Source organism: Electrophorus electricus, chromosome 22, assembly GCF_041902795.1.
Source record: "Electrophorus electricus isolate QZ-2024a chromosome 22, ASM4190279v1, whole genome shotgun sequence".
NCBI lineage: Eukaryota > Metazoa > Chordata > Actinopteri > Gymnotiformes > Gymnotidae > Electrophorus > Electrophorus electricus.
The window spans coordinates 12,735,001-12,748,835 of record NC_137518.1 but is presented as its reverse complement, the minus strand read 5'-3'; the positions used below and the strand labels follow the sequence as shown (position 1 = coordinate 12,748,835).

The 13,835-nt window shown below is 53.9% G+C and overlaps 1 long non-coding RNA gene across 1 annotated transcript in view; it reads right to left on the bottom strand.

Annotated features, from left to right (window-relative positions):
- LOC145653061 (uncharacterized) overlaps window positions 1-13,835 on the bottom strand; it is a 26,750-nt gene continuing 12,915 nt past the window's right edge. The window contains exon 4 of the long non-coding RNA XR_014119355.1: window positions 1-1,156. This is a non-coding gene — a long non-coding RNA (uncharacterized LOC145653061). The remainder of the gene's footprint in view (window positions 1,157-13,835) is intronic.

Sequence of the window (13,835 nt, the reverse complement as noted above, 5' to 3'; positions counted from 1 at the left end):
ACCATGATAGAGTAAAAACAAGGTTTAAGTTAAAACAGTAAATCAATGTTCATAAAACTGGGCACACAACACAAAAACCCACAGAATTTGTTAATTTTGTTAATAAAAAAACATGCAAAAACCCCCAAAATAAAGCACTTGTTATTAAAAAACAGACCCACTATTTTGAACTAAAACAATGTTTATCTATAATATATCTCTATCATGGTGGTTAAAACAATAAAACACGGTGGCTGTTGGGACCACCGGATGGAGCAGAGTCTCAGCTAAGTTTAAATCTTTTTCAACTAAAACTATAGTGGGCAATAGTGGGTTGTTAAAGCACGGGTCCACTCTTTCACGTGCTCCCACCATGCTGCCGGAGAGACATAACCATCTTTGCAGCCTCGCCAGGTTGCAAAGTGGTCTCTAAACAGAGATTGGAACTCTGCTTTCTCCAAGACCTGCACGTTAAGCTTCCAATAACCCCTGCCCACTGCAGGTGCGTTAAAGGAAGCACTGGCCTCTACCACCAAGTGGTCAGAGTACCATCGTGGGGTCAAGGAGGCTTTCTTAAAAGCCAGGAAGGGTGACGCCAAGATATAATCTAGGCGGCTTGATGCCCCTCGACTGTTATGCCAGGTGTGGCCCGGATCCCTGGGGTTGCATTTCTTAAAACCGTCAGTAAGGCTGAAATTGCGGAGCAGCTTTTGGAAATGCTTCCAGCTGACATCCGCATGCCCTTCCAAAAAAATGTTAAAATCACCTGCCATGAAAGGTGTCTATGTGACACAGGACGGGGCCAGTGTGTCAAAAAAAGCAATTCGGGACGAGGCCTCTACTGGAGCATAGGCACAAATTACCCTCAGGTGTTTGCCTCTCCAGGTGACGTCCACCCCCATCGCCCTCCCCGGCACGATGGTGAAGGGTCTTACCTTCTTGAAGGCGTGGTCCCCCAGCAGAATTCCTACGTCCGAAGAGTAGACGCCACCCACACTCCAGTAGGCTTTACCTTTCATCCATTGCTGGGAAAAAAGAGCCTCGTCCCTCTGGTCCCTCAGGTGAACCTCCTGCAAACAATAGAGTGCTGAAGGGGTTGATGCCAAGTCCTGGAACACTGCTGCACTTTTCACCGCATTCTGCAGCCCTCTGACATTTGAAGTTAAGATGGTAAAATCTGCCATAATAAAAAGAGAAAGGAGAAAGGCTCGTTAAAACAGTAAAACACACTAAAACTCAACTAAAAGAAGGAGCCCCCCTCTCCATATTGTCCATAGTTTCTTCTAAAAACGGTGTCTCGTTGGGCGACCCCTCCCTGCCCCCATATGTGGTCGGTGGCGGAGGCGTTACGTCCTCCACCAGTCTACTGAAATATTCTGACTTGGGGGCCAGGGAGGAGTCTGAAACCTGGGAGGGCTCCTCAACGGGTGTCGCCTCTATTGGGGGGCCCGCCTTCATCCTTTTCTCTTTCTCTCTCTGGGCCCTCTCTCTCTTCCTCTTGGCTTTGCCACTGGAGGGAGCAGGGGGTGCCTCTGAAGGCTGAGGGCTTTGGACCGGGGCCGGGATCCTTGCCCTCGCCGGCCACGACGTCATAATCACATGCGGAAACGGAGGACAGGCCTCCCGAATCTGCACCTAAGATCGCCCTTGGCCTCACTAAAACTATAAAAAGGCCCAAGCGCAGCAGTGTTCTCCTCAAGCGTAAAATCAGTAAAATCCAACTGATAAGAACCCTCCCCCTCCCTCTCTTTCTTTCTCTCTCTCACTCCTCTCCCCCCCTCCCTCTCTTTCTTTCTCTCTCTCTCTTTCTCTCCCTCCCACACTCTCCTCCGTCTCTCCCTCTCCTCCTCCACATCTCTTTCTCTCATCTCTCTTTCTCTCTCCCACACTCTCCTCCGTCTCTCCTCTCTCTCTCCCCTCTCTCTTCTCTTCTCACTCTCCCTCCCTCTCTTCTCTCTCTCTCACCCACCTCTTCTCTCTCTCACTCTCCCTCTCCTCTCTCTTCCCCCTCCCACTCTCTCCCTCTCCTCTCTCCCTCTCTCTCTCTCACTCTCTCCCTCCCCTCCTCTCCTTCTTTCTCTCCTCTCTCTCTCTCTCCTCCCCACTCTCTCTCTCCCTCTCCTCTTTCCTCTCCCTCTCCCTCTCCTCCCTCTCCTCTCTCTCTCTCTCCTCCCTCTCTCTCTCTCCCTCCCTCTCTTCTCTCTCTCACTCTCTCCCTCCCCCTCCCTCTCTTTCTTTCTCTCTCTCTCTTTCTCTCCCTCCCACACTCTCCCTCCGTCTCTCCCTCTCTCTCTCCCTCCCTCTCTTTCTCTCTCACTCTCTCCCTCCCTCTCTCTCTTTCTCCCGCTCTCCCTCTCTCCCTCCTCTCTCTCCCTCTTTCTCTCTCTCACTCTCTCCCCTCCCCCCTCCTCTCCCTCCCCCTCCCTCTCTTTCTTTCTCTCTCTCTCTTTCTCTCCCTCCCAATCTCTCTCCCTCTCTCCCTCTTTCTCTCCCTCCCACTCTCTCCCTCCCTCCCTCTCCCTCCCTCTCTCTCACTCTCTCTCCCTCCCTCTCTTTCTCTCTCTCACTCTCTCCCTCCCCCTCCCTCTCTTTCTTTCTCTCTCTCTCTCTTTCTCTCCCTCCCACTCTCTCCCTCCCTCTCTCCCTCTTTCTCTCCCTCCCACTCTCTCCCTCCCTCCCTCCCTCCCTCTCTCCCTCTCTCTCACTCTCCCTCCCTCTCTTTCTCTCTCTCCCTCCCTCTCTCTCCCTCCCTCCCTCTCACTCTCTCTCCCTCCCTCTCTTTCTCTCTCTCTCACTTCCTCCCCCTCCTCTCTTCTTTCTCTCTCTCTCTCTCCTCCTCCCTCTCTTTCTTCTCTCTCTCTTTCCTCTCCCTCCCACATTCTCCTCCGCCTCCCTCTCTCCCTCTCTCCCTCCCCTTCCTTTTCTCACTCTCTCCCTCCTCTCTCTCTTCCTTTCTCCTCCCACTCTCTCCCTCCCTCTCTCTCCCTCTTTCTCTCTCACTCTCTCTCCCTCCTCCCCCTCCTCTTTCTCTTTCTCTCTCTCTCTCTCTCTTTCTCTCCCTCCCAATCTCTCTCCCTTCTCCTCTTCTTCCTCCCACTCTCTCCTTCCTCCTTCCTCCCTCCCTTCCTCTCTCACTCTCTCTCTCCCTCCCTCTCTCTTTCTCTCTCTCTCACTCTCTCTCCCTCCCCCTCCCTCTCTTCTTTCTCTCTCTCTCTCTCTCTCTTTCTCTCCCTCTCCCACTTCCCTCCTCCCTCTTTCCCTCCATCCTCTCCCTCCCTCCCTCCCTCCCTCTCTCCCCCTCTCTCTCATCTCTCCCTCCCTCTCTTTCTCTCTCTCTCTCTCTCTCCCTCCCTCTCTCTCCCTCCCTCCCTCTCACTCTCTCTCTCCCTCCTTCTCTTTCTTCTCTCACTCTCTCCCTCCCTCCTCTCTTTCTTTCTTTCTCTCTCTCTCTCTTTCTCCTCCCAGCCACCTCCTCCGTCTCTCCCTTTCTCTCTCTCTCTCTACCTCTCCTCCTCCTCTTTCTCTCCCACTTTCCTCCCTCTCTCTCCCTCCCTCCCTCCCCCTCCCTCTCTCCCTCCCTCTCTTTCTCTCTCTCCTCCCTCCCTCTCTCCCTCCCTCCCTCTCACCTCTCTCCCTCCCTCTCTTTCTCTCTCTCTCACTCTCTCCCTCCCCTCCCTCTCTTTCTTTCTCTCTCTCTCTCTCTTTCTCTCTCCCTTTCCCACACTCTCCCTCCGTCTCCCTCTCTCTCTCTCACTTCCTCTCTCTCCCTCCCTCTCTTTCTCTCTCCCACTCTCTCCCTCCCCTCCCTCTCTTTCTTCTCTCTCTCTCCCTCCCTCCTCCTCTCTTTCTTCTCTCTCTCTCTTCTCCCTCCTAACTTCCCTCTCTCCCTCTTTCTCTCCCTCCACTTCTCCCTCCCTCCTCTCCTCCCTTCCTCACCTCTCTCCTCCTTCTCACTCTTCCCTCCCCTCCCTCTTTCTTTCTCTCTCTCTCTCTCTCTTTCTTCCTCCCACTCTCTCCCTCCCTCTCTCCCTCTTTCTCCTCCCCACTCTCTCCCTCCCTCCCTCTCTCCCTCTCTTCCTACCTTCCTCCCTCTTTCTCTCTCTCCCTCCCTCTCTCTCTCCCTCCCTCCCTCTCACTCTCTCCCTCCTTTCCTTTTCTCTCTCCTCACTCCTTCCTCCCTCCCCTCCTTCTCTTTCTTCTCTCTCTCTCTCTTTCTCTCCCTCCCCACACTTCCCTCCGTCTCTCCCTCTCTCTCACTCTCTCCCTCCCTCTCCTCTCTTTCTCTCTCTCCTGTCCTTCTCCCTCCCTCTCTCCCTCCCTCCCTCCCTCCCTCTCCCTCCCTCTCTTTCTCTCTCTCTCCCTCCCTCTCTCTCCCTCCCTCTCCCTCTCAATTTTCTCTCTCCCTCCTCTTTCTCTCTCTCACTCTCTCTCCCTCCCCTCCCTCTCTTTCTTTCTCTCTCTCTCTCTCTCTCTCTTTCTCTCCCCCTCCCACACTCTCCCTCCGGCTTCTCCCTCTCTCTCTCTCTCTCACACTCTCCTCCCTCCCTCTTTCTTCTCTCCCACTCTCTCCCTCCCCCTCCCTCTCTTTCTTTCTCTCTCTCCCTCCCCTCCCTCTCTTTCTTTCTCTTCTCTCTCTTTCTCTTCCCTCCACACTCTCCTCCGTCTCTCCTCTCTCTCTCCTCCTCTCTCTCTTTCTCTCTCACTCTCCCTCCCTCTCTCTTCTCTCCCTCCCACTCTCTCCCTCCCTCTCCCTCTTTCCTCTCTACCTTCCTCCCTCCCTCTCTTTCTCTTCTCTCTCTCTCTCCCTCTTTCTCTCTCCCTCCCACTCTCTCTCTCTCCTCTCTCCCTCTTTCTCCTCCCCACTCTCTCCCTCCCTCTCTCCCTCCCTCTCTCCCTCTCTCTCACTCTCCCTCCCTCTCTTTCTCTCTCTCCCTCCCACTTCCTCCCTCCCTCCCTCCCTCTCTCACTCTCTCCCTCCCCTTTCTCTCTCTCAGCTCTCTCTCCCTTCCCTCCCTCTCTTTCTTTCTCTCTCTCTCTCTTTCTCTCCCTCCCACTTCCTCCTCCCTCTCTCCCTCTTTCTCTCCCTCCCACTCTCTCTCCCTCCTCCCCTCCCTCCCTCTCCTCTCTCCTCTCTCTCTCTCACTCTCCCTCCTCTTTCTCTCTCTCCCCCTCCCTCTCTCTCTCCCTCCCTCTCTCCCTCTCACTCTCTCTCTCCCTCCCTCTCTTCTCTCTCTCACTCTCTCCTCCCTCTCTTCTCTTTCTCTCTCTCTCTTTCTCTCCTCCCACACTCCCTCCGTCTCTCCCTCTCTCTCTCTCACTCTCTCTCCCTCCCTCTCTTTCTCTCTCCCACTCTCTCCCTCCCTTCCTCTCCTCCCTCCCTCCCTCTCTCTCCTCCTCTCTTTCTCTCTCTCCCTTCCTCCCTCACTCTCTCTCCCTCCCTCTCACTCTCCCTCCCTCTCTTTCTCTCTCTCACTCTCTCTCCCCCTCCCCCTCCCTCTCTTTCTTTCTCTCTCTCTCTCTCTCTCTCTTTCTCTCCCTCCCAATACCTTCCCTCCGTCTCTCCCTCTCTCTCTCACTCTCTCTCCCTCCCCCTCCCCCTCCCTCCCTCCCTCCCTCCCTCTCTCCCTCCTGTCTCTCCCTCCCTCCCTCCCTCTCTCTCTCCTTCTCTCTCACTCTCCCTCCCTCTCTTTCTCTCTCTCACTCTTCCCTCCCCTCCTCTCTTTCTCTCTCTTTCTTTCTCCCTCTCTCTCTCTCCTCCCTCCCTCTTTCTTTTCTCTCTCTTTCTCCTTCTCCCACACTTCCCTCCGTCTCTCCCTCTCTCTCTCCTCCTCTTCTCTTTCTCTCTCTCTCACTCTCTCCCTCCCTCTCTCTCTCTTTCTCTCTCTCTCTCCCTCCCTCTCTTTCTCTCTCCTCCCTCTCTTTCTCTCTCACTCTCTCTCTCTCCCCCTCCCCCTCTCTTTCTCTCTCTCTCACTCTCTCCCTCCCCCTCTCCCTTCTCTTCTCTCTCTCATCCCTCTCCCCCTCCTTCTTTTTCCTCTTCCCTCCCCACACTCTCCTCTCCCGTCTCTCCCTCTCTCTCTCTCCCTCCCTCTCTTCTCACTCTCTCCCTCCCTCTCTTTCTCTCTCTCTCTCTCCCTCCCTCTCTTTCTCTCTCCCTCCCTCTCTTTCTCTCTCTCTCTCACTTCCTCCCTCTCTCTCTTTCTCCCTCCCCACTCTCTCTCCCTCCCTCTCTCTCTCTCTCCCTCTTTCTCTCTCTCACTTCTCCTCCTCTCCTCTTTCTTTTCTCTCTCTTCTTTTCTCCTCCCAATCTCTCTCCCTCTCCTTCTCTCTCCCTCCCTCTTCCTCTCCTCTCCCTCTTTCTCTCTCTCCTCACTCTCTCTCTCCTCCCTCTCTTTCTTCTCTCACTCTTCCTCCCTCCCTCTCTTTCTTTCTCTCTCTCTCTCTCTCCCTCCCTCCCTCTCTTTCTTTCTCTCTCTCTCTCTTTCTCTCCCTCCCACACTCTCCCTCCGCTTTCTCCCTCTCTCTCTCTCTCCCTCCCTCTCTTTCTCTCACTCTCTCCCTCTCTTTCTCTTTCTCTCTCTCTTCTCTCCCTCCCACACTCTCCCTCTGCCTCCCTCTCTCTCTCTCCCTCCCTCTCTTTCTCTCTCTCTCACTCTCTCCCTCCCTCTCTCTCTTTCTCTCCCCCTCCCACTCTCTCCTCCTCTTCCCTCTTTCTCTCTCTCTCTCTACCTCTCCCTCCTCCTCTTTCTTTCTCTCTCTCTCTCTTTCTCTCCTCCCAATCTCTTCCTCTCCCTCTTTCTCTCCCTCCCACTCTCTCCCTCCCTCCCTCCCTCCTCTCTCTCACTCTCTCTCCCTCCCTCTCTTTCTCTCTCTCTCACTCTCTCCCTCCCCTCCCTCTCTTTCTTTCTCTCTCTCTCTCTTTCTCTCCCTCCCACTCTCTCCCTCCCTCTCTCCCTCTTTCTCTCCTCTCCTGCTCCCTCCCTCCTCTCTCCTCCTCTCTCCCTCTTCTCTCACTCTCCCTCCCTCTCTCTTCTCTCTCTCCCTCCCTCTCTCTCCTCCCTCCCCTCACTCTCTCTCCCTCTCTCTTTCTCTCTCACTCTCTCCCTCCCCCTCCCTCTCTTTCTTTCTCTCTCTCTCTCTTTCTCTCTCTCCCTCTCCCACACTCTCCCTCCGTCTCTCCCTCTCTCTCTCTCTCTCACTCTCTCCCTCCCTCTCTTTCTCTCCCACTCTCCCTCCCTCCCTCCCTCCCTCCCTCCCTCCCTCTCTCCCTCCCCCTCTCTCTCTCTCCCTCCCTCCCTCTCTCCTCCCTTCCTCTCACTCTCTCCCTCCCTCTCTTTCTCCCTCTCTCTCACTTCCCTCCCCTCCCTCTTTTTCTCTCCTCTCTCTTTTCTCTCCCACACTTCCTCCGTCTCCTTTCTCTCTCACCTCTTCCTCCTCTTTCTTCCACTTTCTCCTCCCTCCTTCTCTTCTCTCTCTCTCTCTCCTCTCCTCTCCCTCTCCTTTCTCTCTCTCTCTTTCTTCCTCCCATACTCTCCCTCCTCCTCCTCCTGTCTTTTCTCTCTTTCTTTTTCTTTCTTTCTCACTTTCCCTCCTCTCTTTCTTTCTCCTCCTGGTTTCCTCCTCCTTCTCCTTTCTTTCTGCTCTTTCCTTCCTCTTCTTCTTCTTTCTTTCTTTTTTCTCTTCTCTTCTTCTTTTTCCTCCTCTCCATTTCTCTTCTTCTCTTTCCTCTTTTCTCTCCCTCCCACTTTCCCTCCTCCTCTCTCTCCTCTCACTTCCTCCTTCTTTTCTCCCTCCTAATTTCCCTCCTCCCTTTCTCTCTCTCTCTTCTACTTCCTTTCCCTCCTCTTCTTTCTTCTCACCTTCCTCCTCCTTCTTTTTCTTCTCTCTTCTTCTTTCTTCTCCTCCCACTTTCTCCTCTCTTCTCCTTCTTTTCTCTCTCCACTTTCCCTCCTCCTCCTCTCTCTCTCCTCTCTCTCACTCTCCTCCTCTTTCTTCTTCCTTCCTCTTCTCTCTTCTCTACACTTTCTCCTCCCTTCTTTTTCTTTCTTTCACTTTCTCCTCCTCTCTTCCCTTTTCTTTCTTTCCTCCACACTTTCCTCCGGCTTTTTCACTCCCTTCCTCCTCCTTCTTCTCCCACTTCCTTCCTTTCCCTCCTCCTCCTCTCTTCTCTCTCTTCCTTTCCTCTTTCTCTCTCCCTCCTTCCCCTTTCTACTTTCTCCTTCCACTCTCTCTTCCTCCTTTCTCTTTTTCTTTCCTTCTCACTTTCCCTCCTCCTTCTCTCTTCTCTCTCTTTTCTTCCCTCTGAAGCACTCTCCCTCCATCTTCCTTCTTCTCATTTTCCCTCCTCTCCTCCTTCCTTCCTCCTTTCTCCCTCCACTTCCTCCCTCCTCCTCTTCCCTTCTCACTTCTTCCTCTTTCTTCTTCTTCCTTCTTTCTTTCCCTCCTCCTCCTTTTTACCTCTCCTCCTCTTCTTTCTTTGACTTCTTCCTCTCTTCCCTCCTTCTTTCTCTCCTCTCTCTCTCCTCCTTTCTTTCTTTTTCTTTCTTCTTCTTTTCTCCTCTCATACTTCCCTTCTGCTTTCCTCTCTTTCCTTCCTTCTTTCTTCACTTTCTCCTCTCTCTTCTTTCTTCTTCTTTCTCCTCCTTTCTTTTTCTTTCTTCCTTTCTTTTTCTTTCTTCTCTTTACCTTTCTCCCTTTCTTTTTCTACTTTCCTTCCCTCCTCTTTCTTCTTCTTTCTTTTCTTTCTCTATCTTTCTCTTCTTTCTTTTTCTCTTCTTTTTCTTCCCCCTACACTCTCCTCTAGTTTTCCTCTCTTCTCTTCTTCCTCCTCTTTTCTTTCATTTCCTCCCTTTCCCCTCTCTTCTCTCTCTCCTTCTTTCTCCTCCTCCTTTTTCTTTCTTCCACTCTCTCCTCCTTTCTTCTTTCTCTTCCACTCTCTTCCTCCTTCTCTCTCTCTTTTTCTTCACTCTCTCTCCCTCTTCTCTTTCTCTTCTCTTTCTTTCTCCTCCTAGTCTTCTCTTCTCTCTCCTCTTTCTCTTCCCTCCTTTCCTCTTCCTTCTTCTTTCTTCTCCTGCCTTCTTCCTCCTCTTCTTTTTCTTTCTCACTCTTCCCTCTCTCCCTCTCTTTTCTTTTTTTTTCTCTCTTCCTCCTCCTCTTTCTTTCTCTCTCTTTCTTTCCTCCACATCTGCCTCTCCTCTCTCTCTCTCCTCCTCTCTCTTCTTCACTTTCTCCTCCTCTCTCTCTCTCCCCCTCCTCTTTCTTCCTTTCCTTCTTCTTCTCTACTTTCCTCCTCTCTTTCCATCTTCTCCTCCTCTTCTTTCTTCCTCCACTTTCCTCTCCTCTTCTCCTCTTCTTCACTTTCCCTCCCCTCTCCTCTCTTTCTTTTTTCTTTCTTTTCTTCTTCTTCTCCTTCCAATTTTCTTCCTCTTTCCTCCTCTTTCTCTCCACTTCTCCCTCCTCCCTTCTCTCCCTTCTCTCCACTTTCCTCCTTTCCTTCTTTCTTCTTCTGTTTCCTCCTCCTCTTCCTCTTCTTTCTTTCTCTCTCTCTCTCTCCTCCACTCTCCTTCCCTCCTTCCTCCCTCTCTCTCTCTCTCTCTCTCTCTCTTTCCTCTCTCTCTCTCTCTTTCTTCCCTTCCCACTTCTCCCTCCTCCTCCTCCTCTTCCTCTCTCTCTCACTTCCCTTCCTTTTCTTCTCTCTCTCTCTCTTCCCTCTCCCTCCCTCTCACCTTCCCTCCCTTTCTCTCTCACCCCTTCCCTCCCTTTCTTTCTCTTCTCTCTTTCTTCTCCTCCTACATTCTCCTCCGGTTCCCTCTCTCTCTTTCCCTGCTTTCTCCCTTCCTCTTCTCTCTCCCACTCTCTCCTCTCTTCCTCTCCTACCTCTCTCCCTCCCTCTTCTCTCTTCTCTCTCCCTCCCTCTCTCTCCCCTTTCCTCCTTCCTTCCTGCCTTCTCTCCCCCTCCTCCTTCTCTTCTCACTTTCCTTCCCTCCCCTCCCTCTTTTTCTTTCTCTCTCCTTCTTTCTTTCTCCTCCCACACTCTCCCTCCCATTCTCCCTTTCTCCTTTCTCCTCTCTTTCTCTCACTCTCTCCTCCCTCTCTCTCTCTCTCTCTCTCCTCCTTTCTTTCCTCCCACTCTTCCCTCCTCTCTCTCTCCTCCCACTCTCTCCTCCCTCTCTCCCTCTTTCTCTCCTCTCCTCTCTCCCTCCCCTCCCTTTCTTTCTCTCTCTCTCTTTCTTCCTCCCACTCTCTCTCCTCTCTCCCTCTTCTTCCTCCCACTCTCTCCCTCCCTCTCTCCCTCTCTCCTCCCTCTCTTCTCTCTCTTCCCTCTCTCTCCCTCCCTCCCTCTCTCACTCTCTCTCCCTCCCTCTTTCTCTCTCTCACTCTCTCTCCTCCTCCCTCTCTTCTTCTTCTCTCTCTCCCTCCCTCCCTCTCTTTCTTTCTCTCTCTCTCTTCTCTCTCCCTCCCACACTCTCCCTCCGTCGTCTCTCCCTCTCTCTCTCCCTCCCTCTCTTTCTCTCTCACTCTCTCCCTCCCTCTCTCTCTTTCTCCCTCCCACTCCTCTCCTCCCTCTCTCCCCCCTCTTTCTCTCTCTTTCTCTTCTCCTCCCTCTCTCTCTCTCCCTCCCTCCCTCCCTCTCACTCTCTCTCCCTCCCTCTCTCTTTCTCTCTCACTCTCTCCCTCCCCTCCCTCTCTCTTTCTTTCTCTCTCTCTCTCTCCCTCCCCCTCCTCTCTTTCTTTCTCTCTCTCTCTTTCTCCTCCCACACTCTCCCTCCGCTTTCCTCTCTCTCTCCCTCCCTCTCTTTCTCTCTCACTCTCTCCCTCCCTCTCTCTCTCTTTCCTCCCACTCTCTCTCCCTCCCTCTCTCCCTCTTTCTCTCTCACTCTCTCCCTTCCCTCCCTCTCTTCTTTCTCTCTCTCTTCTCTCTCCCTCCCAATCTTTCCTCTCTCCTCTTTCTCTCCCTCCCACTTTCCCTCCCTCCTCTCCCTCCTCTCTCACTCTCTCTCTCCCTCCCTCTCTCTCTCTCTCACTCTCTCCCTCCCCCTCCCTCTTCTTTCTTCTCTCTCTCTCTTTCTCTTCCTCCCACTCTCTCCCTCCCTCTCTCCCTCTTCTCTCCCTCCCACTCTCTCCCTCCTCCCTCCCCCTCTCACTCTCTCTCCCTCTCTTTCTCCTCTCCCTCCTCTTCCCTCCCTCCCTCTCACTCTCTCCCTCCCTCTCTTTCTCTCCCTCCCTCTCTCCCTCCCTTCCTCCTACCTCTCTCCTTTCTCTCTCTCCCACTCTTCCCTCCTCCCTCTTTCTTTCTCTCTCTCTCCCTCCCCCCTCCCTCTCTTTCTTCTCTCTCTCTCTTTCTTCCTCCACTCTCCTCCGTCTCTCCCTCTCTCTCCTCTCCCTCCCTCTCTTTCTTCTCCACTCCCTTCCTCCCCCCTCTTTCTCCCTCCCACTCTCTCCCTCTCCCTCCTCCCTCTCTCCCTCTCTCTTTCTCTCTCTCACTCTTCCCTCCCCCCCTCCTCCCTCTCTTTCTTCTTCTCTCTCTTTCTCTCTCCTCCCTCCCACCTTCCTTCCTCTCCCTCTTTCTCTCCCTCCCACTCTCTCCTCCCTCCCTCTCCCTCCCTCTCTCTCCCTCTCCCTCTCTCTCTCCTCACTCTCTCTCCCTCCCTCTCTTTCTCTCTCATCTCTCCTCCCTCCCTCTTCTTTCTCTCTCTCTCTCTCTTTCTCTCCCTCCCACTCTCTCCCTCCCTCTCTCCCTCTTTCTCTCCCTCCCACTCTCCTCCTCCCTCCCTCCCTCCCTCTCTTATATTCCCCCTCTCTCCCTCTCTTCTCTCTCTCTCTCCCTCTCTCTCTCCCTCCCTCCCTCTCACTCTCTCCCTCCCTCTCTTTCTCTCTTCCCTCCCTCTCTCCCCTCCCTCCCTCTCCCTTTCTTACCTCTCTCTCTCCCTCCTCTCTTTCTCACTCTCTCTCCCTCCTCCCTCTCTTTCTTCTTCCTCTCTCTCTCTCTCTCCCTCCCCCTCTCCCTCTCTTTCTTTCTCTCTCTCTCTTTCTCTCCCTCCCACTCTCCCTCTGCCTCTCCTCTCTCTCTCTCCCTCCCTCTCTTTCTCTCTCACTCTCTCCCTCCCTCTCTCTCTCTCTCTCTTTCTCCCTCCCACTCTCTCCCTCCTCTCTCCCTCTTTTCTCTCTCTCTCACTCTCTCCCCTCCCCCTCCTCTCTTTCTTTCTCTCTCTCTCTCTTTCTCTCCCTCCCAATCTCTCTCTCCTTCTCTCCCTCTTTCTCTCCCTCCCACTTCCCTCCCTCCCTCTCCTTCCCTCTCTCACCTCTCTCCCTCCCTCCTTTCTCTCTCTCTCCCTCCTCTCTCCTCCCTCCCTCTCACTCCTTCTCCCTCCCTCTCTTCTCTCTCTCTCACTCTCTCCTCCCCTCCTCTCTTTCTTTCTCTCTCTCTCCCTCCCCCTCCTCTTCTTCTTTCTTTCTCTCTCTCTCTCTGTCTCTCTCTTTCTCTCTCCCTCCCACACTCTCCCTCCGTCTCTCCCTCTCTCTCTCCCTTCTCCCTCTCTTTCTCTTCCACTCTCTCCTCCCTCTCTCTTTCTCCCCTCCCACTCTCCCTCCCTCTCCTTCTCTTTCTCTCTTTCTCACTCTCTCCCTCCCTCCTCTTTCTCTCTCTTTCTCTCCCTCCCAATCCTCTCCCTCTCTCCCTCTTTTCTTCTCTCCCTCCCACTCTCCCTCCTTCTCCCTCTCCCTCCCTTACTCTCTCTCCCTCCTTTCTCTCTCTCTCACTCTCCCTCCCTCCCCCTCCCTCTCTTTCTTTCTCTTTCTCTCTCTCTTTCTCTCCCTCCCCCACTCTCTCCTCCCTCCCTCTCTTCCTTCCTCCCTCCCACTCTCCTCCCTCCCTCCCCCTCCCTCCCTCTCTCCCTTCCCAAATTTCCTCCCTCCCTCTCTCCCTTCTCTCCTCCCACTCTCTCCCTCCTCCCTCCTCCCTCTCTCCCTCTCTCTCTCTCACTTCTCCCTCTCCCTCTCTTTCTCTCTCTCTCCTCCCTCTCTTCTCCCTTCCTTCTCTCACTCCTCTCTCCCTCCTCCCTCTCTTTCTCTCTCTCACTCTCTCCCTCCCCCTCCCTCTTTCTCTCTCTTCTCCTCTCCCCCTCCCACACTCTCCTCCGTCTCTCCTCTCTTCCGCCTCTCTCCCTCCCTCTCTCTTTCTCTCTCCCACTCTCCCTCCCTCTCTCCCTCCCTCCTCCTCCCTTCCTCTCCCTCCTCTCCCTCCCTCTCTCTCTCCTCCTCCCTCCACTCTTCCCTCCCTCCCTCTTCCTTCCCTCCCTCCCTCTCCCTCTCCTCTCTCCACTCTCCCTCCTCTCTTTCTCTCTCCCTCCCTCTCTCCTCCCTCCCTCCCTCTCACTTCCTCTCCCTCTCCCTCTCTTTCTCTCTCTCACTCTCTCCCTCCCCCTCCCTCTCTCTTTCTCTCTTTTCTCTCTCTCTCTCTCTTTCTCTCCCTCCCACACTCTCCTCCGTTTCTCCTCCCTCTCTCTCTCTCTCACTCTCTCTCCCTCCCTCTCTTCTCTCTCTCCTGCCTCCCTTCTCCCTCCCTCTCTCTCCCTCCCCCCCCTCCCTCCCTCCCTCTCTCTCCCTCCTCTCTTTCTCTCTCTCTCCCTCTCTCTCCTCCTCCCTCCCACTCTTCCTCTCCTCCCTCCCTCTCCCTCCCTTCTCCCACTCTTCTCCTCCCTCTCTTCTCTCTCTCTCTCTCACTCTCTCTCCCTCCCTCCTTTTTCTTTCTCTCTCTCTCTCTCTTTCTCTCCCTCCCACTTCCTCCCTCTCTCCCTCTTTCTCTCCCCTCCCACTCTCTCCCTCCCTCCCTCCCTCCCTCTCTCCCTCTCTCTCAC